Genomic DNA, 24559 nt, shown 5'->3' with positions numbered 1-24559 from the left:
TTTCCCTCTCAGGACTTCTCAGTGGAACTCAAAGCCGTGGAATGGATGTAATCATCTAGGGAGGGAGTACATACAGAGAGGAACAGAAGCCCATGGTGGAGTCTAAATTTACCAGAAATGTTAGAGATTAAGTAGAGGAGGAAGACCAGCAAAGATAAAAAATAATTGTCACTAAAGTAGAAGGAAAAGCAAAACACTGTCATAGCTTGGAAATTGAGAGTAGAGAGTTTTTCCGGAAGAGTGATCAACTGTGACTAAAGTTGCTAAGATGTCTGGGATTTAATTAATTCTCTTGTGCAGTGTATTTAGTAGAACTAAGAGTTTCAACCCAAGGCCACAATACACAGAAGGAAGAAATAGGTTTATTTTCAAAAGTGTTTGGATTAATTAGATGCGGAGTTCATTGCGGTTAACATTCATGAACTGGTATGCATTATATATTATATACTATATATATCAAATATTCCTTTATTTTTTAAATCGTGGTAAAATAACATTACCATAGGGGCGCCTGGGTGGCGCAGTCGGTTAAGCGTCCGACTTCAGCCAGGTCACGATCTCGCGGTCCGTGAGTTCGAGCCCCACGTCGGGCTCTGGGCTGATGGCTCGGAGCCTGGAGCCTGTTTCCGATTCTGTGTCTCCCTCTCTGCCCCTCCCCCGTTCATACTCTGTCTCTCTCTGTCCCAAAAATAAATAAACGTTGAAAAAAAAATTAAAAAAAAAATAACATTACCATCTTAACCATTTTTAAGTATACAATTCAGTGGTATTAGGTACATTCCCATTGTTGTGCAACCATTATCACCATCCATCTCCAGAACTCTTTATATTTGGCCAAATTGGAACTCTGGCCTATTAACCAATAACTCTCTCATTCCCTCTCCCTTACTTCCAGCTTCACTCTAGGTACCTTTTTACAAGTGGAGCCATACAATATTTGTCATTTTGTGACTGGCATATTTCACTTCGCATGATGCCCTCAAGGTTCATCTCTGTTGCAGCACATGTCTGACTTTCTTTTTTAAGGCTGAATAATTTTCCATTTTATGTGTAAAACATGTATTTTTGAATTTTTTAAAATGTTTATTTATTTTTGAGACAGAGAGAGACAGAGCATGAACGGAGGAGGGTCAGAGAGAGAGGGAGACACAGAATCTGAAACAGGCTCCAGGCTCTGAGCAGTCAGCCCAGAGTCCGACGCGGGGCTCGAACTCACGGACCGCGAGATCGTGACCTGAGCCGAAGTCGGACGCCCAATCGACTGAGCCACCCAGGTGCCCCAAAACATGTATTTTTGAATCCATTCATCAGTCAACAGAATTTGGGTTCCTTCCACCTTTTGTGAGTAATGGTGTCATGGACATGAACGTACAAATATTTCTTTGAGACTTTGCTTTTTTATTTCTTTTGGGTGTGTGCCCAGGAGTGGATTGCTGGATCATATATTCTACTTTTTTATTTTTTTGAGCAACTGACATACTGTTTTCTACAGTGGCTGCCCAATTTTACATTTCTACCAACAGTACACAAAGTTTTAAATTTCCCCACATCCTTGCCAATACTTATTGTTTTCCATTTTTTTATAAAAATTTTTTAATGTTTATTTATTTTTGAGAGAGAGACAGAGCATGAGTGGGGGAGGGGCAGAGAGTGAGGGAGACACAGAATCCAAAGCAGGCTCCAGGCTCTGAGCTGTCAGCACAGAGCCCTATGTGGAGCTCCAACCCACGAACTGTGACATCATGACCTGAGTCAAAGTCAGACGCTTAACCAACTGAGCCACCCAGATTGGTGGCTCATTGTTTTGATAGTAGCCATCCTAATGTCTATGAAGTATATTTCACTGTGGTTTTGATTTGCATATCCCCAATGATTAGTGATACTAAGCATCTTTTAATGTACTTATTGGTCATTTTTATATCTTATTTGGAGAAATGTCTATTCAAATCTTTTGCCTACTTTTTAATTGGCTGGTTGTTTTTTTATTGGTGAGTTATAGAAGTTTGTATATATTTTTGATATTAACCCCTTATTAGATATAGGATTTGCAAATATTTCCTCCTATGTCACAGGTTGCCTTTTCACTCTGTTGGTTATGTCATTTGATACACAGAAGGTTTTTGGTTTTTTTTAACCTGTATGAGGTGGAACTCTCCATTCCCCCCTAACCAGTTTTATTGAGAAATAATGTAGAAGTTTTAAAATTTTGATATAGAGAAGTCATATATTCTTATAATTGATTAATTCCATCTCAGTTCAGTGTGGCTTATGAATTATGAATCAAACAACCAAAAAAAAAAGAAGAATATTGGTTTCTTTTCCATGTTTTACTCAGAACAAATTTGACAATAACTGAACATATTGTTGACCACCCCGTGATTCTTTTCCTACCAGGAAAATTTATGGTGTTTCTATTGAAAATAAATCATTCAACCTTTTCAGTACATTTTAGGAGAAAAGAACTTCAGAATAAAGTTTACCTTATTTTCCTTTGTTTTCTAAGCAGGTTGATTTCATACTTAGAAAAGTGGTCAGGTAGCAAAAAATCTAACGTTCTGAATGTATTTTCAAAACTGTCTTTTTAAAAAAAATTTTTTTTCTAAGTTTATTTATTTATTTTGAGAGAGAGAGAGCAAGCAGAGGAGAGGGAGAGAAGGAGAGAGAGAGAGAGGATCTTAAGCAGGCTCTGCACAGTGCAGAGCCTGACACAGGGCTCAAACTCACAAACCTTGAGATCATAACCTGAGCTGAAACCAAGAGTTGGACGCTTAACTGACTGAGCCACCCAGATACCCCTAGTTTCAAAACTTTCTGAAGGTGGTAATGAGGACTGTGAATCACATGCTACCTTATCATATAAGAGATGGATTCACTTTGATAGCTGAAAGAGATATCAAAGTGTCAATACTGTCCACATTGTTTTGATAAGAAAAGCTATTAACAACATCTCTCCCCCAAACCTGCAACCCCCTATGAGAATTTACTGGCTTGCGGATGACTACAATGGCAGGTTTTCCATTAAAACTAGTCCTACACAGGACTTCTGGGGAAGATGGAAGAGTAGGAGGATTGTAAATTCACCTCGTCTCCCAGAGACACCTAGATTAACATCCACATAAGTGTAACTAACCAAGAAAATTACCCAACGACTGGCAGAACAGACTCTCCATAGCTAAACATTGATAAGAGGCCACACTGAAAATAGAAGGAGGCGTGGAGATATGGATAGAAACAAAACTGACCTACAAGACTGTCTGTGGGAGGGAGGGACACTACAAACAGGGAGACCCCACACGGGGCACAGGAGACCCGCACTGGGAAGATAAATCCCCATAACACTTGGCTTTGAAAAGCAGAGGAGCTTAGCATCATGAGTTTTTGCGGATCAATGGGGTTTAACACCTGGAAATTTAAAAATCAGTGGCTTGGCTTTAGGATAGGTGGAGGGTGATGGAAACGGAGTCCCTGCCCTTAAAGAGACAGCACAACAAACAGCCCCACTGAGATACAGCATAGAAGCAGCAGTTAGAAAAATGCCTGGGGTATACAGGAAGGAGATTTATCTACTAATCTCAGAACATGTGCTGGAAGGTTAGAGATTTTTAAGAGATTTCTTCAAGAACAAAGAGCTGGGGAGCGCCATTTCCCTCCACTTCCCCTGAGGCTAGATACAGACAAGCATCAACACTCTCCACTTAGCTTGCTAACACCGTGCACCCAGCCCCCTCCAACCTTCCCTTAGCAGGAATCCACCCCAGGCTGGCACTGTGCAAGCAGCCCTGACAGGGGCAAGCACCATCCCAAAGTCACTCCTGCCCTGAGGAAGGAAGTTCCACTGTGGCCCAAGCAGTGGGCTGGGGGCAGACATCTGGTCTGACTCCAGGCCTTGTGCACCAACAAAGCTCCTCAGGAGACAACACAGGGATAGCACCCTGCATTTTGGTACTACCACAGCTCCAGCAAAACCTAGTCTGACTCAACTCAAGCCCAAGGCAGCCCCAGACTGGCCTACTAACAACACAAGGACAAAACCCTGCCCACAACAGGCAAAGAGAGCCTCTGCAAACAACTGGACTGAAGGCACATGCAGCTCAGGCACTATGGTGGGACATGCAACACACATAGGAGATACCCTTGAAGTGCCAGGTTCTGTTGAACAGGGGACACTGCATTGCATGGTACCACAGGACCTCTATTCATAAAGCTTTTCTTTCTTTCTTTCTTTCTTTCTTTCTTTCTTTCTTTCTTTCTTTCTTTCCTTCTTTCTTTCTTTTTTTGGGCCACTACTTTCAAGATCAGGAGATGTAGCTGACTTTCCTAACCCATAGGAACAGGCAGAGAGTTAGACAAAATGAGGAGACAGAGGAATATGTCACAAATGAAAGAACAGGATAAAATCACAGCAAGAGAGCTAAATGAAATGGAGATAACTAATGTCTGATAGAGAATTTAAAGTAATGATCATATACAAAACAGATGAACATAAGGGAAGGGAAGCAAAAATAATATAAAAACAGGGAGGGGGACAAAAACATAAGAGACTCTTAAATATGGAGAACAAATAGAGGGTTACTGGAGGAGTTGTGGGAGAGGGGATGGGCTAAATGGGTAAGGGGCATGAAGGAATCTACTCCTGAAATCATTGTTGCACTATATGCTAACTAAGTTGGATGTAAATTAAAAACATAAATTAAATTAAAAAAAAAATAAAGTAATGATCATAAAGTTACTTACTGGACTTGAGGAAAGAGTGGAAGATCTCAGTAAGTCCCTCAACAAAGAGAGAAAACCTAACAAAGAACCAATCAGAGATGAGGAACTCAATAACTGATATTAACAATACACTAGAGGGAATAAATAGTAAACTAGATAAAGCAGAAGAATGGATCAGTGACGATAGAAAGCAGTGGCTAATAGAAAGCAATGATGTGATACAGGAGAAAGAAAAAAGATTAATAAAAAATGAGAATAGACTAAGGGAACTCAGTGACACCATCATGCATAACAACATTCACATTATAGAGATCCCAGAAGAAGGGAGAGAAAATGGGGCAGAAAACTTACTTAAAGAAATAATAGCTGAAAATTTCCCTAATCTGAGGAAAGAAACAGAATTTGAGATCTACACCAAGTAGGTCCACACCAAGATACATCGTAATTAAAATGGCAGAAAGTAGTGATAAAGAGGGAATTTTAAAAGCAGCAAGAGAAAATAAAGGAGTTACATATAAGGGAAACCCCATAAGGTTATCAGCTAATCTTTCAGCAGAATCTTTGCAGGCCAGAAGGGAATGTCATGATATATTCAAAGTGCTGTAAGAACAAAACCCTGCAGGCAAGAATATTCTATCCAGGAAGGCTATCATTCAGAATAGAAGGAGAGATAAAGAGTTTCCCACACAAACAAAAGCTATAGGAATTCACTGCTAAACCAGACTTACAAGAAATGTGAAAGGGGATTCTTTGAGTGGAAAGGAAAGAACATAAGCAGGAGTACAAAAAGTAGGAAGCACAAAAGCAGTAAAATTAAGTGTATCTATACAAATCAGTCAACGGAGTCACAAAATAAACGGATGTAAAGTATGACAATATACCTAAAACATGATGGGGTTGCAGAGAAAAGTAAAAATCTAGTGTTTTTAGGATGGGTTCAAACTTAAGCAAAATTCAATTTAATATAGACTGTTATATGCATAAGATATTATAGATACACTTAATGGTAACTGCAAATCAAAACACTGGTAATAGATATGCAAAACATAAAGAAAAGGAATCCAAGACATCACTAAAGAAAACCAGAAAACCACAAGACAGTAAGAGAAGAAACGAACAGAGAAGAACTACAAAAAGAGCCATAAAACAAGTAATTAAAATGGCAATATGCACATTCCTATCAATACTTTGAATGTAAACTGATAAGAGCTGCAATCAAAAGACATAGGGTGACAGAATGGATTAAAAAGCAAGACCCATCTTGCTGCCTACAAGAGACTCATTTCAAACCTAAAGACAAATGCAGATTGAAAATGAAGGGATAGAAAAACAAATGGAAATGTAAAAGAAGCTGGGGTAGCAATATTTATGTTAGAGAAAATAGACTTTAAAACAAAGACTGTAACAAGAGACAAAGAAGAACACTACATAATCATAAAGGGAACAATCCAACAAGAAGATACAACAATTTTAAATATTTATGCACCCAACATGAAAGCACCCAAATACATAAGCAATTAATAACAAACATAAGTAATCAATACTAATACAATAATAGTAGGGGATTTTAACACCCCAGTTACAAAAAAGGATAGATCATCCAAACAGAAAATCAACAAAGAAACAGTGGCTTTGAGTGACACATTGGATCATATGGATCATACGGATCATATGGATCATATGGATCAGTTTCAAATCAGAAACTTCCATCCTAAAACAGCAGAATACACATTCTTTTAAAGTAAACATGGAACAGTCTCCAAAATAGATCACATATCAGGTCACATAAGTCTCAACAAATTAAAAAAGACTGAAATCATACCACACATCTTTTCTGATCACAATGCTATGAAACTAGAAATCGACCACAAGAAAAAATCTGAAAAGGCCACAAATACATGGAGGTTAAATAACATGCTACTAAACAATGAATGAGTCAACCAAGAAATCAAAGAGAAAATAAAAACTACATGAGGACAATTGAAAATGAAAACAATGGTCTAAAATCTTTGGGATGCAGCAAAAGTGGTCCTAAGAGGTAAGTTTATAGCAATACAGACCTACCCCAAACAAGAAAAATCTCAAATAAACAACCTAACCTTACACCTAAAGGATCTAGAAAATTAAGGTCAAAACCCTAAACGAGTAAAAAGAAGGAATTAAAGAGTAGAAATAAACAAAACAAAATAGAAACTAAAAAATATATAGAGAGAGATTAAAGGAACCATAAGCTGCTTCTTTGAAAAGATCAACAAAATTGATAAACCTTAGGCAAAACTCAAAAAAAAGGGGAGAGAGGGAGAGACAGAAAGAGAGAGAGAGAGAGGAGATACATTAAAACCAGAAATGAAAAAGGGGAAATAACAACAAACACCACAGAAATACAAACAATTGTAAGAGAATATTATGAAAAATTATATGCCAACAAATTGGACAACCTAGAAGAAATGGATACATTCCTAGAAATATATAAACTACCAAAACTGAAGAAGGAAGTAACAGATAATTTGAACAGACCTATTATCAGCAAAGAAATGGAATCAGTAATTTAAAAAACTCCCAACAAACAAAACTCTAGGACCAGATGTTTTCACAGGTGAATTCTACCAAACATTTAAAGAAGGCTTAATACCTATTCTTCTCAATATTCTAAAAAATAGAAAAGGAAGGAAAATTTCCTAATTCATTTTATGAGGCCAGCATTACCTGTATACCAAAAACAGATAAAGACAGTACAAAAAAGGAAAACTACAGGTCAATATCTCTAATGAAATAGATGCAAAAAACCTCAACAAAATATCATCAAACCAGATCCAACAATACATTAAAAATATCATTCAGCAAGATCAAGTGGGATTTATTCCTGGGATTCAAGGGTGATTCAATATTTGCAAATCGATACATAATACATCACATAAGTGAGAGAAATTATAAAAACCACATGATCTTTTCCTTTCAATAAATGCAGAAAAAGCATCTGACAAAGTACAACATCCGTTCATGATAAATACTCTCAATGAAGTAGGTTTAGAGGGAACATACCTCAACATAATAAAGGTCTAATGTGAAAAACCCACAGCTAATATCATACTCAAAGATCAGGCACAAGACAAGAATGTCCACTCACACTACTTTTATTCAACATAGTACTGGAAGTATTGGCCACAGTAATCAGATAAGAAAAAGAAATAAAAGACACTCAAATTGATAAGAAGTAAAACGTTCACTATTTGCAGATCACCTGATACTCTACATGGATAACCTTAAAGACTCCACCAAAAAGCTACTGGAACTCATAAATGAATTCAGTAAGGACACAAGATTCAAAATCAATGTACAGAAATCTCTTGCATTTTTATACACCAATAATGAAGCAGAGAAAGAGAAATTAAGAAAACAATCCCATTTACAATTGCACCAAAAATACTAGTATACCCAGGAATAAACTTAACCAAGGAGGTGAAAGACCTGTACTTTGAAAACTATTAAAGCATTGATGAAAGAAATTGAAGACAAACAACCAAATGGGAAGATATTCCCTGCTTATTAATTGGGAGAACAAATATTGTTAAAATGTCTGTATTATGCAAAGAAATCTAGATATTTAATGCAATCCCAATGGAAATACCAACAGCATTTTTCACAGAACTAGGACAAATGATCCTAAAATTTATATGCAACCACAAAAGACCCCAAATCGACAAAGCATGTTCTTTTTCTTGAAAAAGAACAGAATTGGCAGTGTTACAATTCTAGACCTCAGGTTATATTACAAAGCTGTAGTAATCAAAACAGTACGGTAGTGGCACAAAAATAGACACATACATCAATGGAATTGAATAGAAAGCCCAGAAATAAACCTATGATTATGTGGTCAATTAATCTTTGACAAAGGAGGCAAGAATATGTAATGGGGGGGGGCGCCTGGGTGGCTCAGTCGGTTGAGCATCCGACTTCGGCTCAGGTCATGATCTCACAGCTAGAGCTGTGAGTTCGAGCCCTGCGTCAGGCTCTGTGCTGACAGCTTGGAGCCTGGAGCCTGCTTCAGATTCTGTGTCTCCCTCTCTCTCTGCCCCTAACCCACTCGCATTCTGTCTCTGTCTCTCTCAAAAATAAATAAACATTAAAAAAATTAAAAAAAAGAGTATGTAATGGGAAAAAGTTCTTCAACAAATGATGTTGGGAAAAATGGACAGCTACATGCAAACGAATGAAACCAGACCACTTTCTTACACCATACATAAAAATAAATTCAAAATGCATTAAAGGCCACGGGTGAGGCCTGAAACCCTAAAGCTCCTGAAAGAGAGCAAAGGTAGTAATTTTTCTGACATTGGCTGTAGCAACATTTTTCTGAGAAAAGGGAAACAAAGGCAAAAATAAACAATTGGGACTACATCAAAATAAAATCTTCTGGGGCGCCTGGGTGGCTCGGTCGGTTGAGCGTCCGACTTCAGCTCAGGTCACGATCTCGCGGTCCATGAGTTCGAGCCCCGCATCAGGCTCTGGGCTGATGGCTCAGAGCCTGGAGCCTGCTTCCGATTCTGTGTCTCCCTCTCTCTCTGCCCCTCCCCCGTTCATGCTCTGTCTCTCTCTGTCTCAAAAATAAATAAATGTTAAAAAAAATAATAAAAATAAAAAAAATAAAATAAAATCTTCTGCACAACAAAAGAGACAATCAACAAAACAAAATGACAATCTACTGAATGTGAGAAAATATTTGCAAATGATATATCTAATAAGGAGTTAGTATCCAAAACATATAAAGAACTCATACAACTCAACACCAAAACCAACAAATAATCTAATTAAAAAATGGACAGAAGTCACAAACACACATTTCTCCAGAGAAGACATCAGGATAGCCAACAGACAGATGAAAAGATGCTCAACATCGTTAATCATCAGGAAAATGCAAATCAAAACCACAATGAGATACCACCTCACACCTGTCAGAACGGCTAAAATCAAAAACACAAGAAACAAGTGTTGGCACGGATGTGCAAAAAGCGGAATCCTCGCGCACTGTTGGTCTGAATGCAAACTGAAGCAGCTACTGTGGAAAACAGATGGAGCTTCCTCAAAAAATTAAAAATAAAGTGTTGTATTATCCAGTAATTCTGGATTTACCCAAAGAATATGAAAACACTAATTCAAAAAGCTGTGTGCACCCCTATCTTTATTGCAGCATTATCTCCAATAGCCAAATTATGGAAACAGCTCAAGTGTCCACCTATAGATGAATGGATAAGGAAGTGGTATATGCATAAAATGCACTATTACTCAGCCATAAAGAAGAATGAGATCTTGCCATTTGTAGTAACATGGATGGGTCTAGAGAGTATAACGCTAAGCAAAGTTAAGTCAGTCAGAGAAAGACAATACAGTATGATTTCACTCATGTGGAATTTAAGAAAGGAAACAAACAGGGACAACAAAGAGACAAAACAAAAAACCCAGACTTCTTAACTATAGAGAACAAACTGGTGGCCACCAGAGGGGAGGTGGGTGGGGGGATGGGTGAAATAGGTGAAAGGCATTAACAGCACTCTTTTTTTTTTTTTTTAATTTTTTTTTTCAACGTTTATTTATTTCTGGGACAGAGAGAGAGACAGAGCATGAACGGGGGAGGGGCAGAGAGAGAGGGAGACACAGAATCGGAAACAGGCTCCAGGCTCCGAGCCATCAGCCCAGAGCCTGACGCGGGGCTCGAACTCCCGGACTGTGAGATCGTGACCTCACTGAAGTCGGACGCTTAACCGACTGCGCCACCCAGGCGCCCCATCAGCACTCTTATCACGATGAGCACCGAATAATGTACAGAATTGCTGAATCACTATACCATACAGCTAAAACTAGTATAACACTGTATGTTAACTATACTGGAATTAAGAAAAAAAAAATTTTTTTTTGAGAAGCAGTACAACACAAAATAAAGTTAGAACTAATTTTAAAATCCTGTCAATTTATCATACTGGTAAAACCAAGAATAGAGACATACTGATATTCTAATTATAAAACTAGTGAAGGGCGCTTGGGTGACTCAGATTGGTTCAGGTCATGATCTCACGGTTTGTGGGTTTGAGCCCCTTGATGGGCTTTGCACTGGCAGCACAGAGCCTGCTCTGGTTTCTTGGTCTTCCTCTCTCTCTGCCCTTCCCTCGCTCATGCTCTCTCTCTCAAAAATAAATAAACATTAAAAAAAACCACTAAAGGGTGCCTGGGTGGCTTAGATGGTTAAGCCTCCAACTCTTGATTTCGGCTCAGGTCATGATCTAATGGTTTGTGAGTCTAAGCCCCACATTGGGCTCCGCACTGACAGCGTGGAGCCTGCTTGGGATTCTGTGTCTCCCTCTCTCTTTGCTCCTCCCCTGCTCTCTCTCTCTCTCTCTCTCTCTCTCAAAAGTAAATAAACTTTTAAGGGGTACCTAGGTGGCTTAGTTGGTTAAGCGTCTGACTTCTTTCTGCTCAGGTCATGATCTTCCGGTCCTTTGGTTCGAGGCCCTGAGCCCAGCTCTGTGCTGACAGCTCAGAGCCTGGAGCCTGTTTCAGATTCTGCGTCTCCCTCTCTCTTTCTGCCCCTCCCCCACTAGCGCTCTGTCTCTCTCTCTCTCCAAAAAAAAAACAACAAAAAAAAACAAAACATTAAAGAAACACTAAAGATTTAAAACATAAATAACAAAACTAGTGAGAAGTGTCACAGCAGAATCCGAACTGTATAAATATCATGTAGCTATTACTATGCTAGACTGGTAATTTCATGGACAAAGCTATGAGAGCTGCAATATCTGTTACAGGGTCAGAGAAGTTTGCAGAACATGAACTCTATAAATAAAGTGGAAACAGATCTTTTCCAATGGAAAATTCCACCGGGATCGTGACTTACACACATTGTGCTGCCCCTTGCCAAAACTGATTTGATTCTTCATCAAGGTGGCTAGTTTAAAATGGTTAAATATTTGTATCAAATAGATTCAATTACTCCAACAACTGAGCTGTTCAAACAAGAACAAGTAATAAGTGTCCTTTCTTTCTTTATTTTTTAAAGCATTTTTTTTTCCAACGCTTTTTTATTTATTTATTTTTTTTGGGACAGAGAGAGACAGAGCATGAACGGGCGAGGGGCAGAGACAGAGGGAGACACAGAATTGGAAGCAGGCTCCAGGCTCTGAGCCATCAGCCCAGAGCCTGACGCGGGGCTCGAACTCACGGATCGCGAGATCGTGACCTGGCTGAAGTCGGACGCTTAACCGACTGCGCCACCCAGGCGCCCCTCTTTCTTTATTTTTTAAACGTTTATTTTTTGAGAGCAAGAGAGAGAGAGAGAAAGAGCCCATGTGCGAGGAGGGGAGGGGCAGAGAGAGGGAGGCAGAATCCCAAGTGGGCTCTGTGCTTACTACACCAAGCCTGACCAGGGGCTCGATCTCACCAACGGTGAGATCATGATGTGAGCTGAAATCAAGTCAGACACTTAACCGACTCAGCTACCCAGGTGCCCCAAGCGTTCTTTATTTTTTTAACCACGTTCCAAGATTACTACCCACATTCCATGTCTGCTGATAGTCGGATGGAACTTAATGTGGTGGAGGTGGGAAAGAGACAGGCTACAAACTGGACGTATCTCCATGCCCTAAACTACCCTTTTGCTACTGCTCAACAAGCCCCCAGCCTGGAAAAGCATGTAGCCTACGTTTGGGAGGCTGTATCATAGAGTAGAAAGATTTTAAACCCTGAGATATCCAAATTCAAATCCTGGCTTGACCAATGACTTGGTATGTGAACTCAGGCAAGTTACTGAACCTTTCTAAACTTAGTTTTCTCATAAGTAAAATGAGGATTCATTGTTTAACTACTATGGGCGAGGGTTTACTGTGAACGGGAAGATCTTGGGGGAAGTCACTTTTCCTCAGGCAAACTAAAGTGTCTAGAGTCCCACTTCCAGGATGGATACCTGGTCAACCTGCACTTTAAGTCTTCCTGGGACAGTATATTTAAATTAAATGTGAAACCCATTGCTGTACAATCTTGTTTAAGTGATAAACATAAAAACCTTTTACTGCGGGTTTTTAATGTTGGAGAGAGTATAGCATATTAATTTAGAGAATGGACTTCTGAGTCCATCTGACACAGCTTCAAGTACCAATACTATGTGTTAAAGTAAAGTGAGTTTCCTTTACCTTACTTGAGGTCAAATTCAATTTTCCATGGTTCAATACAGTAAAAGGACCAGCATCTTTGCTAGGCCCTGGGTACATATTAATACACAAGATACATATGGTCCCTAGTCTCCAGTGGAATAATAATAACACCTATCTCATAGGGCTCAGTATAAAAATAAAAATAATGGTAATAATTCTTACCAGTAATTCAGTGCTCTCTGTGTGCCAATTTTAATCATTTTATGAAAATAATTTATTTAACCTCCCAATAACTTTATGAGATGGGTATTCTAATTATATTCCATTTTATTTCAAGTTTTTAAATTTTAAAAAATTCTAGTTAGTTAACCTATATGGTAAAAGTGGCTTCAGGTATAGAATTTAGTGATTCATCACTTACATATAACACCCAGTGCTCATCACAAGTGCCCTCCATAATACCCATTACCCATTTGACCCATCCTCTGCCCTCCTCCCTCGATCAACCCTCAGTCTGTCCTCTATGGTTAAGAGTTTCTTATGGTTTGCTTCCCTCTCTCTCTAATTTTAAAGTTTTCCCTTCCCCTGTGTTCATTTGTTTTGTTTCTTCAATTCCACATATAAAAGTGAAATCATATGGTATTTGTCTTTCTCTGAATGACTTATTTTGCTTAGCATAACACACTCTAGCTCATACATGTCCTTGCAAATGGCAAGATTTCATTGTTTTGCTTTTTGATAGCTGAGTAATATGCAAACCCCCCTCCCTCCATCTTCTTTATCCATTCATCAGTTGATGGATATTTGGGTTCCTTCCATAGTTTGGCTATTGTTGATAATGCTGTTATAAACATTGGGGTGCCTGTGCCCCTCCAAAATCAGTAATTTTGTATCCTTTGGGTAAATAGGGCAACTGCTGGGTCATAGGGTAGTTCTATTTTTAATTTTTGAGGAACCTCCATTCTGTTTTCCAGAGTGGCTGCACCAGTTTGCATTCCCACCAATAGTGTAAGAGGGTTCCCTTTTCTCCACATCCTCGCCAACATCTGTTGTTTCCTGTGTTGTTAATTTTAGCCATTCAGACAGGTGTGAGGTGGTATCACATTGTGGTTTTGACTTGTATTTCCCTGATTAAGAGTGATGTTGAGCATCTTTTCATGTGTCTGTTAGCCATCTGTATGTCTTCTTTGTAAAATGCCTATTCATGTTTTCTGCCCATTTCTTAATTGAATTATTTATTTTTTGGGTGTTGAGTTGGATAAGTTTTTTACAGATTTTGGATACTGATCTTTTATCAGATATGTCATTTGCAAATATCTTCACCCATTCCATAGGTTGTCTTTTAGGGTTTTTTGTTGTTGTTGTTGTCTTTTAGTTTTGTTGATTGTTTCCTTCACTATGCATAAGTTTTTAATGAAGCTTCCAATGATGAAGTCCCAATAGTTCATTTTTGCTTTTGTTTCCCTTGTCTCTGGAGACATGTCTAGTAAGAAGTTGCTGTGGCTGAGGTCAAAGAGGTTACTTCCTGTTTCCTCCTCTAGGGTTTTGATGGTTTCTTGTCTCACATTTAGATCTTTCATCTATTTTGAATTTATTTTGGTGTAAAAATAAATGGTGTAAAAAAGTGGTCCAGTTTCATTCTTCTGCATGTTACTGTCCAGTTTTCCCAACACCATTTGTTGAAGAGATTTTTTCCATTGGATATTCTTTCTTGCTTTGTCAAATATTAGTTGACCATATAGTTGTGGGTCTGATTTTGGGTTTCCTTCCTTCTTCCTTCCTTCCTTCCTTCCTTCCTTCCTTCCTTCCTTCCTCTCTCTTTCTTTTATCGGCTTCATGCCCAGCATGGAGCCCAATGCAGGGCTTAAATTCACAACCCTGAAATCAAGACCTAAGCTGAGATCAAGAGTCGGATGCTTAACCAATTGAGCCAGCCAGCCCCCCCCCACCCCATTTCTGGGTTTTCTATTCTGTTCTATTGATCTATAGGTTGATTTTTGTGCCAGTACCATACTGTCTTGATCACTACAGCTTTGTAATATAATATGAAGTCCAAAACTGTGATCCAGCTTTGCTTTTCTTTTTAAATATTGCTTTGGCTATTTGGGGTCTTTTCTGGTTCCATACAAATTTTAGGATTGCTTGTTCTAGCTCTATGAAAAATGCGTTGGTATTTTGATGGGGATTACATTAAATGTGTAGATTGCTTAGAGTAATACAGACATTTTAACAATATATGTTCTTCTAATTGATGAGCATGGAATGTGTTTCCATTTCTTTATGTCATCTTCAATTTCTCTCATCAGTGTTTTATAGTTTTCAGAGTACAGAACTTTTACCCCTTTGGTTAGGTTTATTCCTAGGTATCTTATGGTTTTTGGTGTGATTGTAAATGGGATTGATTCCTTGATTTCTCTTTCTACTGTTCATTATTGGTATATCAAAAAATGCAACATATTTCTGCACATTTATTTTGTATCCTGCGACTTTACAGAATTCATGTATCAGTTCTAGCAATTTTTTTTTGTGGAATGTTTTGGGTTTTCTATATAGAGTATAATGTCATCTGCAAATAGTCAAAGATGGACTTCTCCTTCGCCAATTTGGATGCCTTTTTTTCTCTGTTTTGTCTGATTGTTGAGGCTAGGACTTCCAGTACTATGTTAAATAAGAGTGGTGAAAGTAGACATCGCTGTCATGTTCTTTATTGTAGAGGAAAAGCTCTCAGTTTTTCCCTATTGAGGATGATATTAGCTGTGGTTTTCTCATATGGCCCTTATTTATGCCGAGGTATGTTTCCTTTAACCCTACTTTGTTGAGGGTTTTAATCATGAATGAATGTACTTTGTCAAATGCTTTTTCTGCATCTATTGAAAGGATTATATGGTTCTTATCCTTTCCTTTATTAATGTGGTGTATAACATTGATTGATTTATGAATATTGAACCACCCTTTCAGACCAGGAATAAATTCCACTTGATCATGGTGAATGACTCTTTTAATGTACTGTAGGTTTCGATTTGCTAGTATTTTATTGAGAATTTTTGCATCGATGTTCATCAGGAATATTGGCCTGTAGGCCTCTTTTTTAGTGGAGTCTTTGTCTGGTCTAGGTATCAGGGTAATGCTGACCTCATAGAATGAATTTGGAAGTTTTCCTTCCATTTATATTTTTTGGAATAGTTTGAGAAAACTAGGCATTAACTCTTGTTTAAATATATTGTAGAATTCATCCGTGAAGCCATCTGGCCCTGGACTTTTGTCTGTTGGGAGATTGTTGATTACCAATTCAATTTCTTTGCTGGTTATCAGTCTGTTCAAATGTTCTACTTCTTCCTGTTTCAGATTTGGTCTTTTATATGTTTCTAGGAATTTATCCATTTCTTCTAGGTTCTCCAATTTGTTGGCATATAATTTTTCATAATATTCTCTTATAATTGTTTGTATTTCTGTGGTATTGGTTATTCCTCCTCTCGCACTTGTGATTTTATTTATTTGGGTCCTTTCTCATTTCTTCTTGGTAAATCTGGCTAGGGGTTTCAATTTTATCAATTTTTTCAAAGAACCAGCTTGTGGTTTCATTGATTTGTTCTATTTTTTTTTTGTTTTAATTTTTGTATCATTTATTTCTGCTCTAATCTTTATTATGTTCCTTCTGCTGACTTTGGGTTTTGTTTGTTGTTCTTTTTCTAGATTCTTTAGATGTAAATTTAGATTGTCTATTTGAGATTTTTCTTGCTTCTTGAGGTAGGCCTGCATTGCTATATACCTCTCTTTTATGACTGCTTTTGCTGAATCTCAAATGTTTTGAACTGTTGTGTTTTGATTTTCATTTGTTTCCATGTATTTTAAAATATCTTATATGATTTCCTGGTTAACCCATTTATTGTTTAGTTGCATGTTCTTTAACCTCCAGGTATTTGTGGTCTTTCCAATTTTTTTCAAATTTCATAGCATTGTGGTCTGAAAATATGCATGGCAAGATCGCATTCTTTTTGTACTTTTTGAGGGCTGATTTGTGACCCAAAATGTGATCTATTCTGGAGAATGTCCCATATGCACTTGAAAAGAATGTGTATTCTGCTGTTTTAGGATGAACTGTTCTGAATATATCTATTAAATCCATCTGATCCAGTGTGTAATTCAAAGCCATTGTTTCCTTGTCGATTTTCTGCTTAGATGATCCATCCAGTGCTGTAAGTGCAGTATTAAAGTCCCCTACCAATATTCTATTATTTCCTATTAGTTCCTTTATGTTTGTTATTGTTTTATATATTTGGGTTCTTCCATGTTGGGGGCATAAATATTTATAATTGTTATATCTTCTTGTTGGATAGTCTCCTTTAGTATGATATAATGCCTTTCTTCATCTCTCATTACAGTCTTTAGTTTAAAATCTAATTTGTCTGATATAAGTGTTGCTACTCTAGCTTCTGTTGATGTCCATTTGCATGATAAATATTTCTCCATTCCCTCACATTCAATCTGCAGGTGTCTTTACATTTAAAATTAGACTGCAAGTGTCTTTACATTTGAAATTAGTTTAAAATTAGTCTCTTGTAATGGGTGATGGGCATTGAGGAGGGTACTTGTTGGGATGAGCACTGGGTGTTGTATGTAAGCGATGAATCATGGGAATCTATCCCCGAGACCAAGAGCACACTGTATACACTGATGTTAGCTAACTTGACAATAAATTATATTCTAAAAAAAATAAAATAAATGAAGTCTCTTATAGGTAGTATACAGATGGGTCTTGTTTTTTTAATCCATTCTGACATAATTTTTCTTTTGATTGGAGCATTTAGTTCATTTACACTCAGAATAATTATTCATAGATATGTAGTTAGTGCCATTTTATTACCTGTTTTGTCATTGTTTCTGGAGATTTTCTCTCTTCCTTTCTTGTCTTTGTCACTTTTGGTCTTTTCTTTCCAGTTAAAGAGTACCCTTTAATATTTCTTGCAGGGTTGGTATATAGTGGTCACAAATTCCTTTAGTTTTTGTCTGGGCTACTCTTTATCTCTCCTTCTATTCTGAATGACACAGCCTTGCTGGATAGAGTGTTACTGGCTGCAGATTTTCCCCATTCAGCACATTGAATATATATCATGCCATTCCCTTCTAGCCTGCCAAGTTTCTGTGGAGAGATCTGCACCTAGCTTTATGGGTCCTCCCTTGTAAGTCAGGGGCTTCTTTTGTCTTGCTGCTTTTAAGATTTTTTCTTTATCACTATATTTTTCAAATTTAATTACAATATGTCTTGGTGTTGGCCTGCTTTTGTTGATTTTGATGGGAGTTCTCTGTGCCTCCTGGATCTGAATATCTGTTTCCTTCACCAGATTAGGGAAGTTTTCAGCTATTATTTACTTAAATAATTTTTTGGGGGGGCCCACTTTTCCCTCCCTTCTTCTGGGACTCCTATAATACGAATGATATTATGTCCCATGGAGTCACTGATTTCCCTAAGTCTATATGCTTAGACACACTTCTTAGATACAAGGAGTCTTGTATACTTCTTCTTTCTCTCTTTTGTTCAGTTTCATTATTTTCTATTACTTTGTCTTCTAGGTCACTGATTTGTTCCTCTGCTTCTTCCAGCCTGCTGTTATTGCATGAAGCCTGTTTCCGATCTCAGTTATTGTATTTTGCATTTCTGACTGATTCTGACTTTTATCCCTCTGTCTTCCATTCAGGGCCTCCCTGAAGTCTTCCATTCTTTTCTCAAGCCCAATGAGTATCCTTATGATTGTTACTTTAAAGTCTCCATCAGGCATAATATGTATATCTATTTTGATTATGATACTTAATCTAAAGTTCTTATTCAAATTCAACAAATTGTCTCAGTCATATCCTTTATAGCAAAGGGGAAAAAACAGGTTTTCCTGGTTCAGGATCATGTGTTTCAGTTCGCTGCCATGTCTTTTTTTTTTTTTTTAATAGGCTTTATTTTTTTAGAGCTGTTTTAGGTTTAGTGGGAGGTGCACAGTTCCCATAGATCTTGTCTTTCCTCCTCTTGTCCAGATTCCCCTATTATTAGCATCTTGTGTTGATGTGGTACTTTTGCTACAATTGATGACCCAATGTTGTTGACATGTTATTATTAATTAAAATCCATAGTTTCCATTAAGGTTTACTCTTTGTGTTGTACATTCTATGGGTTTTGACAAATGTACAATGATAGGTATCTTCAACTACAGTATCATATAGGAGAGTTCCACTCCCAAAAAATCCTCTGTTCTCCACTATTCATCATTTTCTCCCACACAGCATATAGCCTTTGCATACTGGTTTATACCTAGCAATATGCATTAAAGGTTCACCCACTTCTTTTGTGATTTCTTTTCTTTTTTTTTTTAATTTTTTTTCAACGTTTATTTATTTTTGGGACAGAGAGAGACAGAGCATGAACGGGGGAGGGGCAGAGAGAGAGGGAGACACAGAATCGGAAACAGGCTCCAGGCTCCGAGCCATCAGCCCAGAGCCCGACGCGGGGCTCGAACTCCCGGACCGCGAGATCGTGACCTGGCTGAAGTCGGACGCTTAACCAACTGCGCCACCCAGGCGCCCCCTTTTGTGATTTCTTTTATCATGTCTTTTTTGTCTCCCTTCATCTGAATCAGTTCCTCAGCCTTCCTTTGTCTTCTATTACCCAGGTATTTTTGAAGACTAGAAGCCAGTGATTTCATAAAATGTCATTATCTCCCTATCTTCACTCTCTTTGTTTAAGATAATGCCCATGTTTATTGTATTATTTATTTTTAGGAACTTAAACTGTTTTTTAAATTGTGCTAATATTTTTATTACATTTTTTTACAGTTGTTAGTCTTCTAGTTGATAAAGTTGCATTGGTTTCAAGTGATTTTACTTAATCCAATTTTCCTGTAAATCTATTATTTTTAGTGTGCAATTTTGCCAAAGGCAAATTTTTCTGTAAAAAGAATCAAAGGCAAATAGAGAACTAGAACTGGAAGACAGGCAGAAAAGTAATAATATCCTGTTAGCAGAGTCCCTGAAGAAGAAACAAAATAACGGAAAAGAGCTAGTACTTAATTCCATTAATTCAAGAAAACTTTCTGGAAATGCAAACAGGACTGGCTCTATACACTGAAAGGGCTCACTGGGCTGTTGAGAAAATGAACCCAGAATCATCAACTCTAAGACGTATCCTAATAAAGTCATTAGATTCAAAGATAAAGTAAAATTCTCACTGTCTCTAGGTAAAACTGTAATGTGAAAAGGCAAAGGAATCAGACTAGCATCAGACTTTTCAAAACCAAATGCAAAGTATGATAACAATTGAGGAGAAATTTCAAAGCATTTAGTCAAAGAAAGTGTGAATCAAGGATTTTATATTCAGCCAAGTTACCCAAATATCAAAGCTATAGAAAATGAGTTTCAACAGACAAAAAAAGTATGGAATTCTACATCAATAAGCCCTTATTGAGAAATTTACTAGAGAATGAACTTCATCCAACCAAGTGATGACCAGAATAACCATGGCAAAAGGGCTGAGGGTAAGCATTTAATAATCTATAAATATACATGCAAGACAAAAACAAAGTAGGGTATGAGGGTGGACCACTAACATGCAAGTATTATATATTATGACACAGTAGAAATAATGCATTTTAAAAATGGGGAAGGGGGGCGCCTGGGTGGCGCAGTCGGTTAAGCGTCCGACTTCAGCCAGGTCACGATCTCGCGGTCCGTGAGTTCGAGCCCCACATCAGGCTCTGGGCTGATGGCTCAGAGCCTGGAGCCTGTTTCCGATTCTGTGTCTCCCTCTCTCTCTGCCCCTCCCCCGTTCATGCTCTGTCTCTCTCTGTCCCAAAAATAAATAAACGTTGAAAAAAAAAAATTAAAAAAAAAATGGGGAAGATAGGAGAAGGGAAAAAGGAAAATAGAAAAAGTTCATCGTTAGATAGGTATTAGGTGGGTATTAAAAGATACTGAGAAATTTGGGGTGCCTGGCTGGCTCAGTAGATGGAGCATGTGAGTCTTAACCTTGGGGTTGTGAGTTTGAGCCCCACATTGGGTGTGGAGATTCCTTAAAAATAAAATCAAAAAAAAATAAATAAGGGGCGCCTGGGTAGCTCAGTCGGTTAAGCGTCTGACTTTGGCTCAGGTCATGATCTCTTAGTTCCTGAGTTTGAGCCCCCCGTCGGGTTCTGTGATGATAGCTCAGAGCCTGGCGCCTGCTTCAGATTCTGTGTCTCCCTCTCTCTCTGCCCCTCCCCCTCTCAGGCTCTGTCTCTCTCTGTCTGGAAAGCAAATAAACAGAAAAGTTTCTTAAATAAATAAATAAAAGATAGTAAAATAATTAAAAACTGTGGTAAACCAGAAAATAAAAGGTTAATTAACAAAACAGGGGACTGAGAGCATTAAAAAAGGTATAAGTGCAAGAGTGACCACTAAAACAAAAATATAAACCTTTCTAAAAATTATAAATAAAAGAGCAAAGAATGCACAGCTCATAAATTAAGAAAGAGAAAATGAAACAAAACATAATAAAATGTTTTGATAGAATTAATATCAAATATTTCAGCCATAATAATAAATGTGAATGGGCTTAATTTATTTATTAATACAAAGAGATTTTCAATTTGGCTCACAAAACTAAACTCAACTATATGCTGGATACAGAGATAATACCTAAAACAAAGAGATTCAGAGAGGTTAAATGTAAAGGGATGAACAAAAGTGTATCAGGCAAATGGAAACAAAAAGAAAACAGAGGTAGCAATCCTGATATCAGACAAAGTAGACCTGAAAATATAAAAACAAAACCTCATATTAACTCTTGGCTAAAAGGGGAATTCAAGCTCAAAGTATCTCATTTTTTTTTATTTTTTATTTTTTTAAGATTTTATTTACTTATTTCCAGAGAGAGAGAGAGCACACGTGAGTGAGCTGGGAGGGGCAGAGAAAGAGGGAGAGAGAGAATTCCAAGTAGGCTCTGCACTGTCAGCACAGAGCCGGACTCAGGGCTCCATCCCACTGAACCACAAGATCATGAGCTGAGCAGAAATCAAGAGTCAGACATATAACTGACTGAGCCACCCAGGTGCCCCTGTAAGCATATCATTTTAGACAAACAATAGACAGTGAAAACGCTACATATCAGAATCTATGAAATGCATTTAAAGCAATGATTAGAGAAAATTAATAGCACTGAATACTTTTTCAATAAAAATGAAAGACCAAAAATAACAAGTTAATTTGTAGTTTAAACACCTAGAGAAAACAGCATAAAGCAAAAGAAAGCACAAGGAAGAAAATATTAAAAGATAAAAGCAGAAATTAATGAAATAGAGAATAAAAAAATAGTACCTCTAATTAATATATCAAAATCTTGTTGGCTTTTTTTTTTTTAACATTTATTTATTTTGAGCGGGGGAGGGACAGAGAGAGAGGGAGAGAGAGAATCCCAAACAGGCTCTGTCTTGTCAGCTCAGAGCTTGAGGCAAGGCTCTAACCTTGGAACCATGAGATCATGACCTGAGCTGAAATCAAGAGTCCGATGCTTAACCAGAATGAGCCACCCAGGCACCTTCCCGTTCGCTTTTCTTGTGGAAAAATTAACGAAACAGACAAATCACTAGCTAGGTTGGTCAAGAAAAAAGAATGTACAATATATAGAATGAGAAATGATGAGGCAAAAGCCTTTCGAACAAATATTTTTAGAAGTCTTAAGATACTACTTTCCTGACCTCTATGTAAATAGATTGCAAAATCTAGATGAAATGCACAATTTCTTGAGGAAATATATCTTACCTAAGCTGACCCCTTTAGAGTTAGAAGACTTAATCAGATTCCACAGAAGAAAATGGAGACAATTATTAAGAAACCATCCAACAAAAATGCACAAAGCCCAGATGGTTCCAGAGATGAATTCTACCGATTCTACTATTCTTCCCATTATAGTACTTCTCATGCTGTATTGTGATTGACTATTCGTTTGTCTTAATCCTCCTGTACAATGTAAGTTCCAGAGGGTCCATCCAAATCATGTCCAACTTGCTCACCACATTATTCTAATAGCTTTGTTTATATAAACTTTGTAAAATGGTCCTTACGATCTATATAACAAATATTTCCCTACAATCAAGAGGTCAATTATTCATTCGTTTATTCATTATGCTACAGGAAGTCCTCACTCTGTACAAAGACTCTTCAGGTACAGACTCTAAAGCTTGTAGTTGTGTTGCCTCCTGTCTCCCAATGATTCAACCCACATGATCCATTAGAAAAATGGATAATTGAAAGAGGAATTGGCCAACAAAGATAAAAGTGGAACAAAGGAAGCAAGTGATAACCAGGAGTGTAATGCAGATCACATGTAAACGGGATTAATAAGAAATACCTCATCATGGGAATGTTAGCACTACTGCCATTTGAGGAACTCTAAATATGCAGCAGTAGCTAATCAGTGAAGGCAATCTTAACAACATAAATGAAGAAAGGGATTGTGACTGAAAAAGATGAAGATGCCCAGAGGAACTGAGGCTGGCAAAAAAAATTCATGTTAAAGGAACTCTCAGCGGTATTTCCCCACATTGAATGTTCAAAGAATAAAATGTAGAAAGTTGATCCAAACTTTGACAGTGTGCCAAGGCATAGAGAAGATACCCCCGTTCCAGGTGAAAAGTTGCACAGTGAGAAGGCAAGCACTGTCCAACCCGAGAAATAAAACATTTTATTTTTCCATGTATCTCATTTTTATTTATTTTTTTATTTAAAAATATTTGTTGTAAGTTTATTTATTTTGAGAGAGAGCGATCACAGGAGGGGCAGAGAGAGAGGGAGAAAGAGAGAGAATCCCAAGCAGGCTTCACACTGTCATAGTGTGGAGCCCAATGTGGGGCTCGAACTCATGAACCATGAGATCATGACCTGAGCCGAAATCAAGAGTTAGTTGCTTAACTGACTGAGCCACCTAGGCACCCCCATGTTTCTAATTCTTAAAGTACGGTAAATTAAATATTAGTTTTACTGCCTTTTCACTTTATCATGCACTTGTAACTGACATTAGAGCATTTTTAATGTTTTGACAAAAAACTTGATGGTCACAGAACAATTGTAACTTTTTCTATTGCTTATTAAGAATGCTTTGCCAGGGCTAACGTGTAACTAAATATGGAAGCATCCAGGTTTTTGCTTGTTTTTGGTAATTATCTGCAATGTATTCATATTTTCAACCATCTACTTGCATATCATAAATCTAACTTAGGATTTTGAGTTTTATAGCATTTGATTGAAGAGAAGGTATGAATCACATTAAGAAACCATCTTCGTAAATATTCCTGGATGAATTTAAGATAAGATTTCTGTGTTTTCAACATTGACCCATTGATGCTTCCTGAAAAATAGTTGTTATTTACCAGTAAGGACTCAAGAATCAGATTGCCAGAATTCAAATCTCAACTTAATTTCTTGCTGTTCTGCCACCTTGGGCAAGTTACTTAACTTCTCCCAGCCTCACTCTCCTCATCAGAAAACTTAGGGAAAATAAGAGTACCAACCTCATGGATTGTTAGAACTTATACATATTAAATGAGATAGCAGGACACTTGGAACATAATAAATTCTCCATAAACTAGAATTGATATTGGAGTGGTCATGAATATCACATCCTCCTGGAGATTAATTTTCACATGTGTGTTGTCCTGATTTGTAGAAGCAAGATACATTGAATTCTGCTATAA

This window comes from Leopardus geoffroyi, chromosome D2 (genome assembly GCF_018350155.1).
Source record: "Leopardus geoffroyi isolate Oge1 chromosome D2, O.geoffroyi_Oge1_pat1.0, whole genome shotgun sequence".
NCBI lineage: Eukaryota > Metazoa > Chordata > Mammalia > Carnivora > Felidae > Leopardus > Leopardus geoffroyi.
The sequence above is the reverse complement of the archived record's forward strand: the minus strand, read 5'-3'. Positions refer to the sequence as shown.